We start from the raw sequence: 25,176 nt of genomic DNA, 5'->3' as shown, positions 1-25,176 counted from the left end.
TTAGAGGAAATGCTTATGTCTCTTTTTCTGTATAAATTAAATAAAAGCTTGGTCAGAAATTGTTTTGGCTGACGTTCAAAACACATATCAGCCTATCTAAATGTCTGATTTCTGAGATGCCCTCATTCTTGTAGAGCCCTCTGATACCTGTGAAAAACCAACAATAACATTCTTACCTCTCGCCTCCCACTCTTCTTACTCTCAGTCTGAAACATAGAAACCAAGAAACATAGAAAATAGCTGCCTAGTTTTTCATTTTCTATCCTTCATAAACTTCTGTTCATCCATAAATTCTGAGACCTATAAACTATTCTGCCCCAAATCCCATTGCCACTTATCCCTGTGATTGCTGATCAAAACACTAAGAGTGGTGAGGAACTCAACAGGTCAGGAAGCATCAGCAGAGGGAATGGACAGGGGATAGAAACATAGAAACATAGAAAATAGGTGCAGGAGTAGGCCATTCGGCCCTTCGAGCCTGCACCGCTATTCAATATGATCATGGCTGATCATCCAATTCAGTATCCTGTACCTGCCTTCTCTCCATACCCCCTGATCCCTTTAGCCACAAGGGCCACATCTAACTCCCTCTTAAATATAGCCAATGAACTGCCCTCAACTACATTCTGTGGCAGAGAATAGTAAGATTAAACGAGAGCTTACCAGTTTGAAGTTTGATCTGTATTTTATGAGGAGTTACGATGAGGGATTACGTGAAGAGCCCGCTCAGCACGCATGCTCGGCATACTTCAAAGCAGCGGTGTGGAATCACAGATAGACACAGTTATTGAAGTAAACATAGTAAAGACAAGGAGACATCAGTCTATCAGTTTGACCCATATTATTGAGGGTGGGAGCGGAGGGCACGTAATCCCTCATCGTAACTCCTCATAAAATACAGATCAAACTTCAAACTGGTAAGTTCTCGTTTAATCTTACTATTTTACTTCGGAGTCACGTGAGTGACTACGTGAAGACTTCAAAGCTCTGTGATTTCAAACCATGTAACAGGTATTACTTCACACACTGCCGAAGTCCTTGAGGGAGGAAGTGTGTTATCGTAATCAACCAACGATTATGTTTGTAGAAAAACACAATGGTATTTTTTAACGATAACAACAAAGAAAGTAAATTGCTCCCCTGGGCTTAAATTAAATATTTGCAGTCTGTAAAATCTTTTCTGCAAATAAACCAGGTTTTGCCAAAGGCTTATTATAAAATTTCTGAACGGTCTTTCCCCCCACCATCCTGCTGTAGCCAGGATGTGGTTTATAGGCACGTCCATTCTGTTAGCCGTCGACGTGGATGCTGCCCTGGAGGAATAAAATTTGTACATGTTAGTGTTTATCCCAGCAGCTTTTAGCACCTGCTTGAGCCATCTCAAAATGGTTTGGCTCGTCACCCGGCCATAAGGTTTTTTATGACTGACCCACAAAGCTTTTCATCTCCATCGAATATTGTGGTTGTTTCTATGTAGGATAGTAGGTGGGTCATGGCACATAACCGTGGTTCTGGCGGGTAAGCCCGGAATTCCACGGCTGGATTAGGTGTTCCTGGTCTGCTCTGTTTCATCAGTCCCTGGATAACGACAGAGATCTGGTCTGGAGCTGTGAGCATGCTGTCCAGTCGCAATAGGTGTAGGGACTGGACCCTCTGTGCGGATACTAGTGCCATCAACATTAGTGTTTTGAGCATAGATTGTTCCCGGTTGAGGGATCTGGCTGGTGGTTATCCCCTGAGGTATGTCAGGACCACACCGACATCCCATATATGGGTGTACCTTGGTACCTAGGGGGTTAGAGTTGTAAATACCCTTCATTAGTTTGACCACCAGCGGGTGGGACCCCATGGCCTGTTGTCCTGGAGCTGGTTTTAAATAGACAGGCAGGGCACTTCTAGCTGTGTTGATGGCTCTGTAGCTGAGTCCTTCATCGTGTTGAAGGTTTGCCAGGAATTCCAGTACGTTGGTAACTGTAGCGGTTGAGTAGGTGGTCCCTGTATCCAAGCAGTACTTCTCCCATTTTTTAATGCTGGCCAAGTGCTGTTTTTAGTGGATGTTCGGAGGGATGCTGACATGGTGTCGATGGTTTGTTCTGATAATCCCAGTCCCAGAAGTGGTTTGTGCAGAATCTGCAACCCAGGAGTTTGATTTGTTCATGGCATGGGTGGCTTGTGCCCAACACTGGGTGTTAACAACTCTGGGCCACTGGGGAATACCATCGGAGTTTCAACAACCATGTCATGGAGTATTGGGAACCATGGCTGCGTAGGCCAGTCGGGTACTATCAAAATACCTGAAGCAGAGTCCATTTGTATTGTGCGTAGTCCCCAACTGATGACACAGAAGGGAGGAAATGCATAGAAGAAGAATTTCCCCAATCCAGCGCGAACGCATCTACCGCTGCTGCCTCGGGGTCTGGTTACCAAGCGACATACATAGGTACCTGATGATTTAGTCTTGATGCAAATAAATCGATATCTGGCGTGCCATATCGCTTGATAACTTTTGCAAATTTTTTGGGATTTAACATCCATTCGATGTTGTCATTAAATTTACGTGACCTGGTGTCTGCCACTGTATTTAGCTTACCTGGTAGGTAAGTTGCTGATAGCCAAATATGTCTTTCGACACACCATTGCCAAATTGCGTTGACCAACTTGTCGCATGATACAGATTTTATGCCGCCTATATGGTTAATGTAGGCCTGCACCGTAGTATTATCTATTTGTAACCGTACATGCAAGTGATGCATATTTGTACATATGCTTTTAAACCATAAAAGTCACCCAACATCTCTAGATAATTAATGCCCAGTGTAAGTGGTAACGATGACTCTGGGTTAGTCCATCTACTACTTGTGCTGGATATAGAGTTAGTTGCTCCCCAGCCTTGAGCACTGGCATCTGTTGGGATAACTAACGTAGGGTTAGTGATGATAATAGGGCTGAAACTATGCCAACGTTTTTTGCCCACCACTGTAGTTCTGATATTGCTTCAGTGGGTAACTTTATGACACGATCATAATGACCTGTGTGTCGTTTTGGTGCCTGTACCTTTGCTCTTTGTAAGTTTTGACAGTGCAAAGGTCCGAAGCATTAAATTGTTGCATGATTGTGCCAATTCAACTGCAATGTCTCTTGGTCTCTTGGTCTCTTGGCAATGTTACAGTCATGTAGACTGAATTAATTGTGAAGCCCAAGTAGTCCATGATTGTGGATGGCTTCAACTTAGATTTATCTGGATGTAAGACAATTCCAGGATTTCGGATAACTGTTTGGTAGCTGATACAGCTAACATAGTCAATTCCATGGTCTTGCCTATTATTTAAGATATCATCAAGATATGCCATGACAATATGTTTTTGTCTTCTGAATATTGCCAGAGGTGGTTTTAGTATCTTGGTGGATAATCTTGGGCTGATGTGAACCCATTGGGTAACGCTTTAAACTGCCATAGTTGCCCCATCCAGGTAAATTTCAGGTATCTGCGAAGATCCTTGTGAATGGTACTAAATAGTAAACATCTTTAAGATCAATGCTTGCCATGAAGTATCCTTTGGAAATTAGTTGTTTGGCAGTAACAACCATTTCCCTTTGAAATGTATATACTTAACAAACATATTTAGTGAAGTTAAGTCAATGATGATGCAACATCACCATCTTTTTTGGGTTTAGTGAATATATTTGATACGAATTCCAAAGGTTCATGTTTTCCCATGATACCCTTTGTAATTAGTCTCACCAGTTCAGCTTGTCCCTCTTGTTTCTCTAACGGAGAGGGAAAATACCCTCTGGGGTGAATGTTGAACTGGTGGCAATTTTTCTAGTATGAATTGTATTTTATATCCACTAGTGCCATTGAGTATATACTGATCATTCATGATAGACTCCCGTGCTGCTTAAAACAGGTGTAATCTCCCCCCTGTTAATATTAAGCCCCTATTTTCTATATGCTGGTAGGAACCAGACCCACCTACCTCCATGGTTATGGGTATTGTTCTGTTTCCTGCCGGTCCAACGAGTCTTGCACGTTGTTAGACGTGGCGGTGATGTTGGGGGGTGGCGCATTTTCCATGGGGTCCGCTCTGGGCCCTGGTCTAAAGAAGACTTCCAGGGATAGAATGCGGACCCCGAGCTTTACACCAGTCCCATATGGTAGACGTCAACTGATGGACGCGATGGGGTGCTGCTGCTTAGGAATTATTGTTTTTGGTTTGCTCGTCCCGGGGCCTGCCCTCATGAGACCGAAAGTATTTTAAAGCCTCTTCCATATCCTTCATATGCTGTGTGAGGTTTTTGCCAAAGAGCAGTGGGTCTGGCTCAGTAGCTGGGGTATGCACAACCCCGAAAATTTAGGATTTTAAGGCAGGTTTTATGATTTGATTACGAAGGTTGTGGTCATCTCCGTATTTGTCCACGGAACGAGCAAAGGATGTGATGGCTGACGTCAGGAGCCTGAGGATCCGCTGCAGTTTTCCAAGGCCTCATTGACCACCTCTCCTGTAGGGGCCTGTTGGAGAGGTGGTTAATGCTGGCCGCTGGTTTGGCCTTTAACGGCCTCCTGCACGTGGGGTTGCCATGTAGCGGTCCACCACACCTAGCAGCTCTTCCTGTTCCTGCACCCCTTGCATACTCCCGAGATCTTCAGCCATCGTCCCCTCTTCTTGACCAGCCCAGTCCTGGTCACCAAAGCTACCCTCAGGTAAGGAGGAAGCAATGGACAGTGCAGAGGCATTGTGGAGGGATTGCCTGAACTCCCCCTGCGAGAGTGCCCCTCACGAAGCGCATCTCGCTGGAGCTCCTCCGTGGAGTCGAGCGGGGGACAAGTTTGTTCTAGAGCCTTTCTTCTCTGCCTGAAAGCAGAAGGCTCCCTGTGAAAGAAAAACCCGACCTCAGAGCTTACTTGACGGTCCGTTCTTTCACCCCGTAGCGGGAGCGCCTGACTCCCGATGCGCCGCTGTTGCATTGTTGAATGTAATGCCGCGCATGCGTGCTAAGCGGGCTCTTCACGTAGTCACTCACGTGATTCCGAAGTAAAATTCCAGAGATTTACCACTCTCTGTGTGAAAAATGTTTTTCTCATCTCAGTCCTAAAAGATTTCCCCTTTATCCTTAAACTGTGACCCCTTATTCTGGACTTCCCCAACGTCCGGAACAATCTTCCTGCATCTAGCCTGTTCAAACCCTTAAGAATTTTATAAGTTTCTATAAGATCCTCCCCTCAATCTTCTAAATTCTAGCGAGTACAAGCCGAGTCTATCCAGTCTTTCTTCATATGAAAGTCCTGACATCCCAGAAATCAGTCTGGTGAACCTTCTCTGTACTCCCTCTATGGCAAGAATGTCCTTCCTCAGATTAGGAGACCAAAACTGTACGCAATACTCCTGCTGTGGTTTCACCAAGACCCTGTACAACTGCAGTAGAACCTCCCTGCCCCAATACTCAAATCCGTTTGCTACGAATGCTAACATACCATTCGCTTTCTTCACTGCCTGCTGCACCTGCATGCCTAGTTTCAATGACTGGTGTACCATGACACCCAGGTCTCGTTGCATCTCCCCTTTTCCCAATCGGCCACCATTCAGATAATAATGAAAAAGGGTCTCGACCCGAAACGTCACCTATTCCTTCTCTACAGAGATGCTGCCTGACATGCTGAGTTACTCCAGCATTTTGTATCAATCTTCAGTGTACATCAGCAGCTGCAGTTCCTTCCTACACAATAACATTCTTACAACAGTTGTATTATGGGATCCAGCTTATATTTTAGATGGCTCATCATGATAAATGATACGACACAGCAGGTTGTTGTCTTTCTGAAAAAGGCACAACATGCTGGAGTAACTCAATGAGTCAGGCAACATTACTAGATTTCATAAGTTCTTAAGTGATAGGAGCAGAATTAGGCCACGTGGCCCATCAAGTCAACTCTGCCATTCAATCATGCGTGGTCTATCTTTCCCTCTCAATCTCATTCACCTGTCTTCTCCTCATAACTCCTGACTATTAATCAAAAAGCTATTTCTGCCTTAAAAATATTCATGGACTTGTCCTCCACAGTCTTCTGTGGAAATGAATTTGACAGAGAACATGGATGGATGATTTGGGTGGGGACCCTCCTTCAGGAGCCTCTGTCTTTCTGAGATGGTTTAGCAAGTTGGATGGAGCATCGTGCCATGGGATTCATTGACATTTCACTAACACAACTTACTATTCTCCCTTTTCTCCAATGATCTGCAGCCTGTTTGGAATGTGTAGAGTCTACACTGTAGAGTCTACACCAGTGGTTCCCAACGTGGGGCGTACGCCCCACAGGGGGGCAATTTGATTTTTAAGGGGGGCAATTGAGCGCGACTGAGGAGATCTGGGTCCAAATTTTCAATTTTTTTTTTGGATTTTTCATCAGGTAAACATATGTAGTTTATGTTTCAGATGTTATTTTGAGTAAATATTTTTTTTTGGGTAAAAAAGGTCTTTATTGTGTAGTTATTACATAATCACCGCGCCATCGCTCTTCATGCACATCGCACGAAGCGTGCGAGGTCATGGTAGAACCTTATTTATTGAATTGGATTTAGAAATGCGATTCAAAGAGTTTTTGCTAAGTTACCCTTATAATATCTATTTCCTCCGTTTTCTCTCAAGGGAAAGCAAGGGGGGGGGGGGGCATCAGGATTTTAGAGGTGATTAGGCGGGGCATGGCCAAAAAAAGGTTGGGAACCACTGGTCTACACTGTAGCCTCATGTTTGGTGCTAAAGGTACTAGTATCACTACTCTGAAAGATAAAACAACAACTCTACTAAGTGAGTATTATCCATTTACTTTTCAGATTATTTAACCTTGTTCAAAATGTCTCATTATTCTCTGATAGGCATCGTTAGGACAGCACAAGTGACAGAGATAGGTGAAAGAAATAGCCTGTGGACAATGTTAGAAATTAGTTTTACTTTGATGTACCTTAAATAGTAATACCTTAATTTGAGTTTTTTTTAAATTCAGATTGAGTCATACAGCATGGGAACAGGCCTTTGGTCCAGCTTGTCTATGTCGATCAATACGCCCCATCAATTCCAGTTCAATTTTCCAGCATTTAAGCCATATCCCTCAAAACCTTCCATATCCATGTACCTATTGAAATGTCTTTTAAATGATTTTTAAAAATTAGCATTACATTGATACATATTTTTCAATACTTTCAATCAGTGCTAATCTTTTACTTTTTTCTATTTAAAAGTGGTTATGTAAATACATTGCCTTTCAACTTTTGTCACACGTTGCAAAGAATTGGGCCAAACAACAAGTTTGTTTGTAAAAAAAAAGTGCATTCATAGGAGCACAAGGAAATAGATTTGATTCTTTATTAATAATGATTTGGATTTATAGTGTCTATCATGATATCTCCTCGTGGCGCAGTGTTACGTTTTGTTTGAAAATCCTTCTGGAACATCATTAATACATGTACTCCATTAATGTGAACCATTGTTATTGTTTAATTCCCATTAATCCATTAAAGTTTAATGAATCATTCATTCAACTAAATTGGGTATTCTTCTATACACCTCGTACGAAGGGTAATTACAGTGGCTAACATACCCACCAACCCCTATGTATTTGCGATGTGGGAGGAAACTCTAGCATCTGAAGGAACATCAAGCTGTCATAGAGAGAGCATGCAAACTCCACACAGACTGCACCTGAGGTCAGGATTGAACCTGGATCTCAGGTACTGTGAGGTAGTGGCTGCAATAGCTGTGCCACCATGCTTCCCCTTATCTGAATCAAAGCATATTGTTGGTGGGTTGAAAGGGTTTACCATGGTTTTACCCTTTGAACATTGACTACACATCTTAAGCATTTCATCGTCAAAAATACATATTTTTTAGAGTAAATCTTGTTCTCCCATTTGCAGTGAGACCCTTTTAAGGTAAATCTGGAGAAAATAGAACATGGGAGAATAAAATAAATAGGACTCAGGTAGGATTAATGTGAAGCATTAGTTGATAATCGTTAGAGACTTGTTGGGCCAAAGGGACTGTTTCCATTGCTGTATCTCTGCATGATTATGTTTTCATTATGGCCTCAATCTCCAGATGACTGCAGCTGAATCTTTGGATCATGACTGAATCAATCAATTAATTGTGGGATGTAACTGGCTTCTCGACTGCAAGATATACTCAAACAAAATCCAATCACTATAAAGCAACTGCTTTAATCGACTGCCCCTCATTAGTTTAACAAACTTGTTGACCCCCCTCCAGCAAAACCAAAGCCCGAGATTGAACAAAAGTGATAAAGACTATGATTAAAGGTAGTTTCATTGTCTGTAACTCGTTTTCACCTAGCCCACAGGTAACAATGGCTTAGTTCCTTTATCATCATTACTTTTTTGCATATCTTTCATTCACGTTCTATGTCTCGCTTTATCAGCATCTATATCTCTCATTTCCCTTTCTCCTGACTCTCAGTTTGAAGAAGGATCAAGGCCCGAAACATCACTTGCTTTTCTCCCGGGATACTGTCTGACCAGCTGATTTACTCCAGCTTTTTGTGTCTATCTTTGGTTTAAACCAACATCTGCAGCTCCTTCCTACACATGATTAAATGCTCTATGCTTTATGTTGTCCATCCACTGCATAAAAGTCTAGAAGATTTGCAGTGTCAGGAAATACATTAAAATTTCAGTGCACAATAGGGGACATGTGCTTGCCTGCCACAGCAAGATTCCACGGTTCTATTGTTAAGAGGAAGGGAATGGTCATGATAGATTGTTGGGTGCATGTGTGGCTAGCTACCTCCAGGTTGATAGCCCTTCTTTCTCTTGGGACAGCAGACATGGATTTATTTAATGTCTCATTCATCATGTAATAGAGCAAGAATTCCTCCACACAACGACAGTAATAACGCATATTTTAGTGCTCAAATCTTTTGAATGGGACCCACAACCATCTGAAACAGAGAGAGAAATGCAACCAACAAGTTTAGAGGGCAAGAGGGGCTGAGATGCAGACAGTGGTTGAGTTGGCTGTGACTCTATTCCTTGGAGCGCATGAGGATGAGGGATGATCTTATATTGATGTATAAGATCATGACAGGAATCGATCAGGTAGATGCACAGAGTCTCTTGCCAAGAGTAGGTGAATCGAGGACCAGAGGACATTGGTTCTTGAAGGGGAAAAGATTTATTAGAAATCTCAGGGGTAACATTTTTCACACAGAAGGTGGTGGATGTATGGAACAAGCTGCCAGAGGAGGTAGTTGAGGTAGGGACTACTATCCCAATATTTAAGAAGCAGTTAGACAGGTACATGGATAGGACAGGTTTGGAGGGATATGGACCAAATGCTGGCAGGTGGGACTAGTGTAGCTGGGACATTGTTGGCCAGTGTGGGCAAGTTGGGCTGAAGGGCCTGTTTCCACACTGTATCTCTCTATGAGTCTAACTGAACCGGATATATACTTAAATGTGACAAATTTCATAAGATTGGGAACAGCTCCATCCAAGACTGCAAGAAATGTCAGTGAATTGTAGACACAGCCCAGACCATCACACAAACCAATCTCCCTTCCACTGACTCCACCTACACTTCACGTTACCACGGCAAGGCCACCAACATAATCAATGATGAGTGCCACCTCGGTCACTCCCTCTTCTCTCCTCTCCCATTGGGCAAGAGGTGCAAAAGTGTGAAAATGCACACCTCCAGATTCGGGGACAGTTTCTTCCCAGCAGTTATCAGGCATCTGAAACATCCTATCAACACCTAGGGAGCGATCCTGAACTCCCATTTACCTCGTTGGAGACCATTGGACTATCTTTAATCGAACATTACTGGACTTTATCTTGCACCAATCGTTATTCCCTTTATCCTGTATCTGTACATTGGGAGTGGCTTGATTGTAATTATTTATAGTATTTCCAATGACTGAATAGTCAAGAGTCAAGAGAGTTTTATTGTCATGTGTTCCAGATAGGACAATTAAATTCTTACTTATTGCAGCACAATAGAATATGTAAACATAATACAGAACGGGAGATCAAGTTCAGTGTGTCTATAGGCCATAGACCATATATACACAATAACCAAACAGTGCAATAGTAATAATAGATTGTTATTGTTCAGAGCTCATTTGATGTCGTGTTTAATGGCTGTAGGGAAGAAGCTGTTCCTGAACCTGGATGTTACAGATTTGCCCGTGTTTAGCCAATATTTCTCTAAACGTTTCCTATCCATGTACCTGTCATCGAGTCATACAGCACAGACACAGGCCCTTTCGCCCAACTTGCACATGACGACCAAGATGGCCCAAGCAAAATGTGTAGGAAGGAACTGCAGATGCTGGTTTGCACCGAGGGCAGCTATTCTCCAGAGATTCTGCCTGACCCACTGAGTTAATCTAGTATTTTGTGTCTATCTGACCCAAGCAAAATGACTGGCTATATCCCTCTAAATCTTTCCTATCCTGTGGCGCTGAAATGCGCAATTTCTGCTGTGGGGAGATGTCCTGTTTAATGCTCTGTGTAAACCTGTAATTAAAAAGCATCTCCCGCAGAGGAAGGGAGGAAGGGAATTGGCAGATTGGCTCTAGGATCCTTATATTTATTTGCTGGTGAGAAAGTAGGTTGCTGGTATCTGGGGAATGGCAAAGTCCATTGTGTCCCCTCAGCATCATAACAGCTTCAGGAAGATGGGCAGAAACCGAGACATGAACGTACCACTGCAGAGGAATTGCTCAGCCGCCCGGACTCTGGGAGTGAATATCATTTTAAGCAACACACTGGTATTTTGCACATGGTCTTTCAGCACATCTAACGTACATAGCGTGCTTTGTAGAACGGAAAATTAGGCAGCAGAGAACAGGAAACAAATGTTGGGGGATTATCCTGGTGGGCTGAACAAGCAAAGCCCAACTTTACGACCAGACACCTACCCAAGGTTTCATTGCCTTCAAGTTATGCAAGCAATGTGTATTAACAAGCAATGAAGACATCATGGCTGCCTCCTGCATAGCAACCATGCCGGCGCAAGGATGTTTCTGTGGTTGGATGCCACCTGAAAATTAATTGATTGCAATCCCTTTCTCGTTTTTTTGAGGCAGTGGGGTTGACATGAAGAGCCTTGAATCCCACATGGACAGCATATGCAATTCTTTGTACATGCGTAATCCTGCCAACTTGTCAAAGCTGTGGGTTCTGTCAAGCAGATGTCCTCTGGCCACAGAAAATGTGACAAGGTGTTAACCCTTGCGAACAAAGTGGCTGCCACTTCTCCGAGACACGTGTGTGCCCCAGACTGCCTGGTGGCTCCTGGGTGGCTTGGTAGGATGCGGTTGTATGAAAGCTTCATGCTGTGGTAACAGGAAGAATGAGCTCTGAGCCAGATGCTCTCTGCTGCTCATCTGGAACAATTCTATGGTGTCCTATCCTGTTAAATAGAGTGTGTGCGCACCATGCTCTTCCAACTGATCCAGGTCGAGTTCCCATTACAAAAACACTCTTAAGGGCCTGTCCCACTAACGCGACTTTTCAGCGACTGTTTTCGACCTTCAAGCTTGAGGGTACTCGCTTGAAAAATAATGAGCTGGATCGACCGTCAAAAACACACACGCAAACACATCGCAAAGGCAGGGGCCAGGGAAAACGCTGTCTGAAATTCACACCCGCGATGAACAGGAAGGTAAAAGACAGCTGCCACAGTGTACAGTAAGTCCTTTAGAGGGGGGAGAGAAGGGAGGGGGGGGAGAGAAAAGGGGGGGGAAAAGGGGGGGAGAAGGGGGGGGGGGGGGGGAGAGAAAGGGGGGGAGAGAGAAGGGGGGGAGAGAAGGGGGGGGGAGAGAAGGGGGGGAGAGAAGGGGGGGGAGAGAAGGGGGGGAGAGAAAGGGGGGGAGAGAAAGAGGGGGAGAGAAGGGGGGGAGAGAAGGGGGGGGGAGAAAGGGGGGGAACAGAGAGGGGGAGAGAGGGGTGGGGAGGAGGGGGTGGGGAGGAGAAGGGGGGGGAGGAGAAGGGGGGGAGGAGAAGGGGGGGGAGGAGAAGGGGGGGGGAAAGTGGGGGGGGTTTAAGTGGGGGGGGAGAAAGGAAGGGGTGGGGGAGAGAAAGGGGGGGTGAAATAGAAGGGGGAAGGGGGCGCGGGAGACACTTTTAAGAAGCCAGACAACTTTTAATAAAGTTTAGTGGGCATTTAACATTACCGATCGGTTTTCCTTGATCCTGAAAACACCAATGAGCCAATTAAAATGCCTGGTTAGCAAAGGAGATTGTCTACGGCTATCTCGACTGCCTAGCGAACCAATTCCATCGCTCTACGAGTTCAAAAGAACCATGCCGACCAATTGTTACTCGCGGAACATTTTTCAACATGTTGAAAATTTTTCCTTGACCAAATTGAGGCCGCGAGTATGCGGGAACTTCCCTCGAGCATGAAGGAGAGTTCCAGTGACCTCCTAGGACCTCCTTAGGACCACGTGTCGACCATGCTGCGAGTTTGAGTTGAGAGCAAAACTCTTCTAAACTCGCAAATTAGGTCGCCGCAGTGGGACAGGCCCTTAATCAAAGTGGCTGCCACTTCTCCGAGATACGTGTGTGCCCCAGACTGCCTGGTGAGTCTTGGGTGGCTTGGTAGGATGCGGTTGGATGAAATCTCAGTCTGTGGTAACAGGAAGAATGAGCTCTGAGCCAGATGCTCCCTGCTGCTCATCTGGAACAATTCTACGGTGTCCTATCATGATAAATAGAGAGTGTGCGCACCATGCTCTTCCAACTGATCCAGGTCGAGTTCCCATTACAAAACACTCTTGGGCTCCCTCAACACGACCTCATCTCAAGCGCACTCTTGCTAATAATATGTACTCTTTAAGCACGAGAGCCTTAATATAGTGAACAGCAAAACCAGTGGACAATAATACAATTGAAGATAGACACAAAATGCTGGAGTAACTCAGTGGGACAGGCAGCATCTCTGGAGAGAAGGAATGGGAGGGAAGCATCTCTAGAGATGCTGCCTGTCCAGTTGAGCTCCTCCAGCATTTTGTATCTATCTTCGATTTAAAACAGCATCTGCAGTTTTTTCATACACATTTGTCACTAATACAATAATTGATTAGTAAGGGTGTCATGGGGTATGGGGAGAAGGCAGGAGAATGGGTTTGAGAGGGAAAGATAGATTGGTCGTGATTGAATGTTGGAGTCCACTCAATGGGCCGAATGGCCTCATTCTGCTTCTATCACTTATGAACATTATGAACTTATAAAGCAAAGTATTATTGAGGAAGAAAATTAGTGAAGCATCAGGACAAATAAAAAAATAGTGACCTAACATTTGCAGAGCGAGTGGCATTCCAGAAATATAAAAATTAAACGTGCGGATGTGGCCAGAGCAAGTAAGAAGCCAATATAATGGCTGTAACATGAATCCTAATAAATTCTATCAGGGTGCTGCTGGAGAGCCATAATGCCACAAACTGCAAATTGCCTTTCGATAGAATGGGGAAATAAGCTTTTGGCACGCTGGCCTTCATCAGTCATGGAATTGAGTATATTCCTCTCTAACCACCAATTGAGTATAGAACGTGTGTACGTTGAGTTACAGTAATAAAAGACATTGGTGAACCACACTTAGAATATAATGTTCAGGTTTCAAGTTCAAGTTCAAGTTTGTGTTTATTGTCACTTAACTAACTAAGGTACAGTGCAATTTCAGTTACCATGCAGCCATACTAAGTGAAAAGAACACAATACACACATAAAATAAATGTAACATAACCATCCACCACAGTGGAATCAACATTCCTCACTGTGATGGGAGGCAATAAAGTTCAGTCATCTTCCTCCTTTGTTCACCCGTGGTGGTCGGGGCCTTGAACACTCCGCAGTCGCCGCTGCCGATGGTCCAATGTCCAAGCCCTCTCATCGGGATGATCGGAACTCCGGCGCCGTGACGGATTGGAACACTCCATGGAGCTCCCGAGTCAACCACTTCTTACTGGAGACCACGGGCTCCACAGTGTTAAAGATCACAGGCCCCGCAGTCACACTGCTATAGGAATTATTCTATTAAGCTGTAAATAGTGCACAGATGTACGAGGATGTTGACAGGACTCAAGGGCCAGAGTTATAGGGAGAGGTTGGGCAGGCTAGGACTTTATTCCTTGGAGCACAGGAGGCTGAGAGGTGATCTTATAGGGGTACATAATATCATGAGGGGAATAGATATGGCAAATGAACCATCTTTTTTCCAAGGTAGGGAAATCAAGAACCAGAAGGCATAGATTTAAGGTGAGAGGAGAGATTTCATTGGAATCTAAGGGGCAACTTTTTTCACACAGCAGAAGGTGGGTGTATGGAACCAGTTCCAGAGGTAGTGAGTGACAACATTTCAGGTACAACAACAACAACATTTAAAATTTGAACAGGTGCATGGACAGGAGAGGCTTAGATTGAGAAGTACCAAATATACTGTAGATAATGGGACAAGCTTAGATGGGACAGCTTGGCAAGCATGGGCAAGTTTGGCCAAAAAGGGCCTGTTTCCACACTATGACTCCGGGACCCTATGTCAAGTGATATTTCAATGAGCAAAAATGGAGCAGCTTCTTGCCCTAAAATATCATCTTGCTTTTATGGAGTAGAAACAGTGTTCTCATAAGCTGGTAAGCTCAGGAACTTCCGATTAGAGAATACCTTCATACCTTGTCTGATAAAACCAATAAATATAAAGATGATCATTGCTGAAAATATATACATCTTTCACAGATTAGACCCACAGACTACAAATAGTTTGCTCATTGATTTATGATGTTATTTATTGAATTAAATTCATGGGTTTGGACAAGCAAGGTTTGTTCTTTCTGAAGTTGCATTGACTATCATTTGGAAAAGTTATTTTCATTCAGGTTCCTTTCATACATGTCACTCCTGTTCATTGACTCGATAATACCCACCAGTTATTTGATGAGGCCCAACGTTGCTGGAAATGGCCATTAGTTTTCCTGAATATGGAAACCAAGTTAGTTTGTTTTGAACACATTCAAAGTCAATAAATAACAAGCTCATAACAGTAGAGATAAACGCTCAATGTTTGACAAATTGAAGGGACAAGTTGGTGACTGAGCGATGCATAGCAGAATGCAAGCCCTGTGAGGCAGCTTCTCTCTCTTTCAACCCTGATGCCACTTGTGTTTGTCAGCATGGAAAATTGTTTGCTTCTGACACAATGTGTTCTCTGTAGGTACTTTTCCCCCCTCACTAATTCCCCTGCGATAACCCAGTTGTGGTTAGCTGCAATGCAGCCTTTGGCGGTTTCAGTTCCGTGTGCTTTCACGCTTTACCAAGTTGTCATTGCCTTGGCTTTTTGTTTCCTCCCGTTGGTCCTATGCTCAATTCTGTTATGGATTCATTAGAGCAGGATTGTTTGGATGGGCTTGGTGAATTTCCTGCACAAGTGTTTTGCCTGCAGGAGAAATTCATAATGCCATGCTCCAAAAACAAGCCTGTGTTTAGTTTAGTTTAGATACAGCGCGAAAGCAGGTCTTTCGGCCCACTGAGTCCGCACTGACCAGCGAGCCTTGCACACTAACACTATCCAACACACACTGGGGACAATTTACACATACACCAAGCCAATTAACCAATAAACCTGTACATCATATAACCATATAACCATATAACAATTACAGCACGGAGACAGGCCATCTCGGCCCTACAAGTCCATGCCGAACAAATTTTGTTCCCCTTAGTCCCACCTGCCTGCACTCGTACCATAACCCTCCATTCCCTTCTCATCCATATGTCTATCCAATTTATTTTTAAATGATACCAATGAAACATCTTGGGAGTGTGAGAGGAAACCAAAGATCTTGGAGAAAACCCATACGGTCACAGGGAGTACGTACAAACTCCGTACAGACAGCACCCCTAGTCGGGATCGAACCTGGGTCTCCAGGGCTGTCAGGCAGCAACTCTACTGCTGCACCAGCATGCCACCCTTTCTCATAGCGTGGCAACAGGCCCTTTGTCACCGAATCCGCGTCGACCAGCGATCACCCCGTACACTAAAACTATCCTACACACTAGGGACAATTTACAATTTACAGAAGCCAATTAACCTGCAAACCTGCACCTCTTTGCAATGTGGGAGGAAACCGGATGTTTTCCAAAATTTCTTGGAATTAATCCTGCAGTCAGAGAAAGAGAATTGGGATTGCACAATCTTGTGCATTGATGGCTTCGGGTAACTATTTTAATCCTCTTATCTCCAGAAGCCCACTGAATGAGCATTTAAATGCAGATGGGAAATTAATATAGTTATACCATTAAAGTGTAAAGGGGCCAACCAGCCAAGATGCTGCACAACTAGAGGTCCATTACTTCTGGCAGGTCTATTAGTACACTCAAATTGGTGCTCGTTACTGGAATTTATAAGAGCAATTACTTTTGTCTCGTTATCCAATTAATTCCAGTGGCAGCTTATCAGAAGGAGATGGTATAACTGGTTGAGGTTGACGTTAATTATTTTGCCTTTGTCAATGGATGTTCCTTTAGCTTACGCTAAGAGCAGAAATAGGTTGAACCTTCAATAGTCAACCAACACATTCTTTGGTTCCCCATGTTTATTGCAATAATGCAATCAGGAAAAGGGGAAGGCAACTTGAACTTACGGTGGCACAGCAGGAGAGTTGCTGCCTAACAGCACTTGCAACGCTGGAGACCCTGGTTCGATCCCGACTATTGGTGCTGTCTGTAAAGAGTTTGTACGTTCTCCCCGAGACCACGTGTTTTTTTTCTGAGATCTTTGGTTTCCTCTCACACTCCAAAGCCATTACAGGTTTGTAGGTTAATTAGCTTGGTATAAGTGTAAATTGTCCCTAGTATGTGTAGGATAGTGTTAATATGCGGGGATCACTGGTCAGTGTGGACCCAGTGGTCCGAAGGGCCTGTTTCCGCACTGTATTTCTAAACCAAGCCATTAAAGACAAAGGTACATTTTTCCAATTGGAATTCACAAGAAGACATACTGCTGAAAAATCGGGCCTATCTGAATCGGATTTTGCCATGCCTCTGGTGGTGAATCTGTGGTATTCTTTGTCACAGAAGGCTGTCCAATGGATATTTTTAAGGCAGATGTAGATAGATTCTTGATTAGTATGGGTGTCAAGGGTTATGGGGAGAAGGCAGGAGAATGGGGTTAGGAGGGAGAGATAGATCAGCCATGATTGAATGGAGTAGACGGTGGGCCGAATGGCCTAATTCTGCACCTATGACCTTATGAAGTCTACACTTCAGTTTTATTAATCTTCAGTAACATCAGTTTTATTAATCACAAATCGTTGGATGGAGAAGCAAGAGCAGGACTCTGGAGCCTTTGATGCTATTCATCAAGATCATGGGCGATTTCTACCACTTGCCAAACCAAGTCTGAAGAAGGGCCTTGACCCGAAACATCACCCATTCCTTCTCTCCAAAGATGCTACCTGAGTTACTCCAGCATTTTGTGTCTTCCCAATCCTCATATTTCTTGATTCGTTTACTATCTAAAAGTCTACCTGTTCCTGTCGGTAACTGAACCTGTACAACCCTCTTCAGTAAACAATTCCAAAACATCACCACCCTCTAGTTGATAAAAACATTACTGATCTCTGTCCTGAATTGTTCCCCACTTAATTTATTAATTAAAGGTCCTGGCCGAATACTTCACCTATCCATGTCCTCCTGAAATGTTCCTACAGCACTTTAGTGTCCTTTTGAGTAAACCAGCATCTACAGTTCCTTGTTTCTACATTGAATTTGTGACTGGAACTTATGGCTTTAATCATCCCAACCAATGGAAATATCATCCCTGCATGAATTCTCTGATGTTCCTTAATAATTTGCAATGAGATTAGCTTCCAATCTCCATCTCAACGGAGTACTGGCCTAGACTGTTAAACCTCTCAATTGACAACCCCACAGACCGTGAATGAATCTGGTGAACCTTTGCTACACTATTGGACGTTTGTCCTACCGTGGCTATGAGGACAAATCTGAAGCACAAAATTGCTGATGTAGTTTCACCAAAGTCCTATATAATTGCAAATCATTCATACAAGGAAGGGTGTGGCTATGCTTTTGTGTTTCCAGTTTCATGTGTCAAAGGGTGGGAGAAAATTTGGAGTCAACTTGGGAGTCAAACGTCAAATAGGATTTCATTATGAATGTAGATTATTGGTATCATCACAATCTGACACAAAGGTGTAAAGAAACATCTGGCACGCCTGTACTCCTTTGCGTATGACATTATTTATTGGATTTAGTCACATAATGCTAAGGTGACCTCCACTTAACCTGATGAGCTCCAGAAAATTCCACACTTCAGTTTCCTCCCATATCCCAAAGGCATGTGGGTTTGTAGGTCAATTGGTCTTTGTACATTGACCCTAGTGTGCAGGGAGTGTATGCGAAAGTGGGATAACATAGAACTCGTGTGAACGGTGATCGGTGGTTGGCGTGGACTCGGTGGGCCGAAGGGCGTGTATCCATGCTGTATCTTGAAACTAACCTGAACTAAACTAAACACTTTAAGCAAAATATCACACACTTTGGAATTCACAAAGACTCATCCCTTCCTGCTACATAAACATCGCAAAAAACCCAAATATCTTTAACTTTAACTTTGCTTTCTTTCCTGTCTTGTTTTGTGTGGCCTGTGGTTTTTTTCTGTAGGGAAATGGTTTCTTATTTTTGAATTTTAATTATGCCCATTTAATAATATATGGCACTCTTTATCATGTTCATGATCATAGACCATTGGCTATTTTTAAGCATTGATTTAAAATAAAGTTTGCCACAAGAGTGATTCTAAAGCACAAACCATATTGATTAGCAGAATGCCCCGTAATTGTCTGCATGTTTTTTCATGAGCTTTGACAGTGTTATGGTGAGATTGCCTGGGTCAACCGTTCTGGTTAACCACCAGTGGATAGACATTGGCAACTTAACAAAGGTTTTGTTTATTGCTTAGTTGATCTGAGGACTACACACCAGTAATGTTAAAACACTTTAATTCTCCTTCCCATTCCCACACTGACCTTTCTGTCCTAGGTTTCCTCCATTGTCAGAGTGAGGCTAAATGCAAATTGGAGGAACAGCATCTCATATTTCACTGGGCAGCTTACAGCCCAGTCGTATGAATATTGATTGAACCCCGGCATTCCCTCTCTCTCACTATCTCTCCCCCACTCAAGTCAATCAGCTTCTCGTTTTCACCCAACAAACAAGTCACTTTTATTTATATAGCACATTTAAAAAACAACTCTCGTTGGCCAAAGTGCTTTACATTGGTGGAGGTACTAACGTTATACAACAACTAACAATGGCCTGTTTCCTTTACCATTGTTACTTTTTTTTGCATATCTTTCATTCATTGTTTATTTCTCCACATCATCAGTCTATATCCCTCATTTCCCTTTTCCATGACTTTCAGTCTGAAGAAGGGTCTCGACCCAAAACATCACCTATTCCCTCCCTCCAGAGATGCTGCCTATCCCGCTGAGTTACTCCAGCTTTTTGTGTCGATCTTCGGTTTAAACCAGCATCTGCAGTACCTTCCTACACAGTAAAGTTACATTTTCTGGTCATTGAAATCTTGGATTGATCACTGAGAGAAAGCAAAGAAAGAAAGGACATTCGTTTTTCACAACCTCAGGACATCTTAAAGTCCCTTGCAGTTGATAAAGCAGATTTTAGTTGAAATGCAGCCATAGTTATAATGTGGACATTTGACAGCCAATTTTCAAATCGTAAGATCTGACAAATGGAAACGTAATAACAGCCATGTAATCAGTTTTAGGTGCTGGTGAAAGAATAAATATTAGTCAGGTTACTGGAGAGAACAAATCTGCTATTCTTTGAAATACTGCCATGGGTTCCTTTGCAGCTAACTGATGGGACATATGGGTTATATGCCATGGGTTCCTTTGCAGCTAACTGATGGGGCATATGGTCGAACACCTCATCCTATAGACGGCTCTTTAGTGGGAATGTCGCTAAAGATTATGTAGTTAAATCTCTGGAGAGTGGATGCATGAACCTACAGCCTTCTAGCTGTTACTGCAGTGCGACAGCTAAACTACTATCCATTAAGTGTGGAAAATGCATCTTTATTATTCACAAATGTTTTAAACCCAGCCCAGGTGCCTGCAATACAAGGTTTAATCCTGAAGCATGTTACTTTTCTTTGGTGATTTAGGATCATTTCCTCTCTCACTGGTTTAACAGTGAATTTACGAGACATCAGAAGACAATTTTGAAGAGAATTTGCTTGGTGTCAAGCTTCACACATCCCTCAACCAGTCGCTCAATCCAACAGCAACAGGTCATTTATCCCATTACAGTTTGATGGGTCTGGCTGTTTGCAAATGTTCAACATAAAATAATTGTGATTATCTACTAAAACTGATGTACTTTTGGGAGTTTCCAGCACCAAGAAACATTGGGCCCAAACACAGATTCTGAAAAACCACAGCCTTGAGGATGGCTGTAATAATTAACTAGACTAAGTGTGACCCGTTGGGTCCCAGTTACATGGGAGGCCTGGTCCCCCCAACACAACCCATTCCCTAACACAATATTCCACCACTCACCTGTTCCCCCAACGCAACCCGTTCCCCCAAAGCAACATTGCACCACTCAGGGGGGGGGGTGTGGGGGGGGGGTGTGTGAGGGTGTGGGGGAGGGGGGTAGAGGGAGGGGGTGTGTGGGGGGGGGGGAGGGGGTGGATGGGGGGGGGGGGGAGTGGTGTGTGTGGGGGGGAGGGGTGTATGTGAGGGAGGGGGGGGTGTGGGGTGTGTGTGGGGGAAGGGGGTGTGTGTGGGGGGAGGAGTGTGTGTGGGAGGGGGCGTGTGTGGGGGAGGGGGATTGGGGGAGGGTGTGTGTGGGGAAAGGAGGGGTGTGGGAAAGGGGGGTGTGTGGGAAAGTGGTGTGGGGGAAGGGGAGGTGGGGGAAGGAGGAAAGGGGGGGTGAGGGGAGCTCGCACTCTGCTCGCCCCACACCTTCAGCTTTCGGCCTCACACAGCAGTTCCCGGTCCCACTCCGTATCACTCAGAGGTTCAACTCAGCAACTTCTGGCTGGTCGTGCTGGTTGCCGCAGAAGCAGCCCTCGAGCTGCTGAGTCTCCGTGAACGGCTGACTCCCCGCGAGACGCTGACTCCCCGCGAGCCACTTAATCCCCACAAGCTGCTCAATACACTGCACCCCTTCAGCTTTTTATTCCTCTTGCAGTGTTATTGACAGCAGGTTCCGGAAGGGGCGGTTTTTACGATTTTTAAAACTTCATAACTTTTGTACTAATTCATCAATCGGAACAGAACATATTTGACTTGCAGCAGAGGAAAATGGTGAGTAAGGTGGCAAAAAATCATAGCGCTATAGGGGATCGTTTTGCGCAAATTTAATTACAACGCAGTGGTAAAGATGAGAATTTTAGTAATAGTATAGATATATATGGTGAAATGTTGGTTGTGTCAAGAGTGATGAATTGTCCTAAGTACATGCTAAGGAACAATTAAATTCTTACTTGCTGCATCTTTACAGGCCCACTAATGCAATAACATACGGATAAATATAGAATGATCAATATTGTTATAAATTATAACCAATAATATGAGGTAAACTACCCATATCAACTGAGTAGTCACTGTGCTGCTCCAACATAAGCTTGAGGTATTTTACTTCGGAGTCACGTGAGTGACTACGTGAAGAAGCCGTCAGCCCGTATGCGCGTCATGACGTCTAACGCATGTCGCGCGACTGGCCAGCAGGCGCGCTACTCCTCCAGCGGTAAGTTTCAAACCTGAAGGTAAGTTTCAAACACTTATTGTTCAGGTTGTGTTTTTACCTTGCAGGAAGCTCTCGACAGAGTTCCTGCTGGATGTCGTTCCGGGGAATCCCGACTCCGCGGGGAAACCTGGCTGCAGAGACCGCGGGAAATCCCGGCTCTGCGAGGGGAACCCAGCTAGGGGTCAACCCGGCTGCAGAGACCATGGGGTATCCCGGCTCCACAAAGGAAAACTCGGCTTGGGGGGAAACCCGGCCATGGTGACCGCTGGCTGCGAAAGCCTCAAGGAATCCCGGCTCCCTGGGAAATATCGGCTCGGCAGGCTAGTTAATCTTCAAACTAGTCCGGCCAGGAGGATTCACCTACTGCAGTGGGAGCGTCTTTGGCCATTTTCTTTGCCGGATAGAGCATCTTATGGGGAGATGCTCCACCTGATACTCCAAAGAAGGGAGTAATATCAGCACGGGTCTCGGGGGCCCGTGGCAGCGCCTGGTACATGGCTGCATTATATCTCCCTCTCTGAGGAGAGGAGCGTAGGCAGTCAGTGTATGACTGACTCCAAATTCAGAAATATGTCGTGAAACATACTGGAGTGCATGCGTGAGGTCAGAATTCTGTCATGACATTAAGGATTGCAATATCCATGCAAATGGATGAGCCGCTGCAAGGGAGAGTTGGCTTCCAGCCTATGGCAGAAAACCTGGAGCTTGGTAAGCATCTATGACCTCACGTCACATCATTACAGAGTGCCGGCAGTGAACAGCGCTATCTGGGGAGTGCGAGGCCAGCAATGTCCAGCCGCCGAATCTTCTCCTTGGAAAAGATCTAGCCAGGAAAGAAACCTGGATGAGGTAGTGAAGCGGTCAGACCAGTCAAGGTACCAACGACGAGCAAAAGCCTCACCGTTTGCGGCGACTACACCCCAACGCCTCCATCGGCAGTAAGTGGTTCACTGAAGCTGGTGGCAGCTTGAAAGCTGATCCTCTGGGCAGAGGTCTTTTAGGCCAATGCCCAAGCCAGCCTGAGGGAAAATGTGCAATCCACGCACCTCAGCAATCCTATCCTCCATATTCAAGGATGGAATCAAAACCTGAGGACAGAAACAGAACTCACACGGGGTGTATAGACTAGTTACGTGTGGTAACAGATTACACTGTTTTGCACGAATGTCGAGATATTGGGTCACCCTTGATTAACTAACATTCACATGTGCCTGAAGCAACGTCTGGTTCAGGGTTGCCATTCCTCCCACTCGGTTGAAGGCAGTGATGGAGATGGTGCTAAAATACATGCACACATTCCTGAGGCAGCTCCTGGTTCAGGTTGCATATGTCCTCTCATTCGGATGTATGAAGGATGAAGATGGAGCCATATATATTATGACTCCTCCTTAGGGCCCTCCGCTCCCTACCCTCACTCATAAAGATCAGCTAGTAGTTCTAGTTTCTCGAATCTTACTATATTCAGTTCATCATCTGTTATCTGTGATTTCACACCACTGCTTTGAATATTGACGCGCTTGCGGGCTGATGGCCTTCTTCACGTAATCCCTCAACGTAACTCCCCATAAAATAAAGATCAAACTTCAAACTGGCAAGTTCTCGTTTAATCTTACTATTTTAAATAGGTTGAGTTTTTAATCTGCAGGCAGATAAAATTAATTTATCTTTACATTATGTTCAGCTCAGACATTGTGGGTCACAGGGCCTGTTCCTGCACTGTAATTTCCTATGTGTAGGAAATGGTTGTAGATGCTGGTTTAAATCGAAGGTGGATCACAAAATGCTGGAGTAACTCAACGAGACACGCAGCATCTCTGGAGAGAAGGAATGGGTGACGTTTATTCGAGGCCCTTCTTCAGACCCTGTACTTTCCTATGTTCTATGTTCCATGTTCTATGTTCTAAAGAGTAAAGCTTGCTACTATGTGGGCTAGAATAAACAGTACTAAATCATTACAGTATTAAATGCTAAGAAGAAGCCTAGAGTTGTTTCCGAAAGCATTATGTTCCTGCCTCAATTATCATCTACCAAAGATAATTCTTAATGGATACAGTTGAGAATCTTGAACTCATTTAAGTATATATCATGAACTGAAGAAGGTCAGATAGAATATGCAAAAAAACTCCCTTTTATTTTGTTCACAGTCTTAAAATCATGGAAATTGTTAAAGCGATGGAAAGAGAGGTGAATTCCAATTCCAGTTAGTTTTGAAGTTAAAAACAGTCCAAACCAAACTTTTCCCTCTTTTCCATTAAATGTTTATGTCCACATTGGAGTAGCCAAAAAGTGGAAGATTAAGTAATCATGTAATTATTGATTCAGTCTAATAGAATGGCAACAATGTATGTCAACAGAGATTGACTCATTATGGCACCTATTAATAGCACCAGTTATTCTATTTATTTGACATCACTCTCGTGGCAATGATTCAAAACGTATGGCTGAGGAAACAACATTATCTGTTAAAGAAAACAAAGGATCCTTAGTGAAAGCCTGAGGTGCTTATGAGAAATATTGTTCTTTGCTCATTATAAATAGGAAACTATGTCAGTAATACTCTAAATAGATGAATAGTATTAATAATTCAACAGAGAACATCCTTTTGCCATTTTAACAATGCGGTATTTAAAAAAAAATCTTAACACATGATTCTGAACACTTCTGATTCAGCCTGTAGAAGGGTTTTGGCCCAAAATGTTGCCTATTTCCTTCGCTCCATAGATGCTGCTGCACCCACTGAGTTTCTCCAGCACTTTTGTCTACCTTCGATTTTCCAGCATCTGCAGTTCTTTCTTAAACATTCTGAACACTTGGACAGGTACACAGATAGGAAAGGTTTAGAAGGATATGGGGCAAACACAGGCAAATGGGCATATTAGTGTGCATGGATGAATTTGGCCAAAGGGCCCATGACTCTATATCCATTGCAGAACTGTACGTGGTACTTATTTTGATGCTAGCATTACAGTCAACCTCCACCTAGTACACATAACAAGCCTTCAGTTAACCAACATGACTAGGTTATCCATGCTGGTCATCGGTGGTGGCCTTCAATGTCTGGAGCAATGCTGTGACGATTTTCACATGAACTATTGAGGTTCATGTTAGCTCACGACCTTGGATAATCTGCGTCATTCAAAATCCAGTTTGCAGCATCTTGAAATAATTCACTTTTTTGTAATACTCTTTTACAGTAACTACATTTCACTGGCTGTGAATATCCTAAGTATATCCTGATGTCATGCAAAGATATTAATCATATATTTGCTCAATTTTACCAAAATTTATACACATCTAAAATTAAAATAGAAGATAGTGTAGTGCGTGGGTCTCAGAATGAGGCAAGTAGTCCGCAGTTTGAGAAGCACTA

This window comes from Leucoraja erinacea, chromosome 27 (assembly GCF_028641065.1).
Source record: "Leucoraja erinacea ecotype New England chromosome 27, Leri_hhj_1, whole genome shotgun sequence".
Taxonomy (NCBI): Eukaryota; Metazoa; Chordata; class Chondrichthyes; order Rajiformes; family Rajidae; genus Leucoraja; species Leucoraja erinaceus.
The sequence above is the reverse complement of the archived record's forward strand: the minus strand, read 5'-3'. Positions refer to the sequence as shown.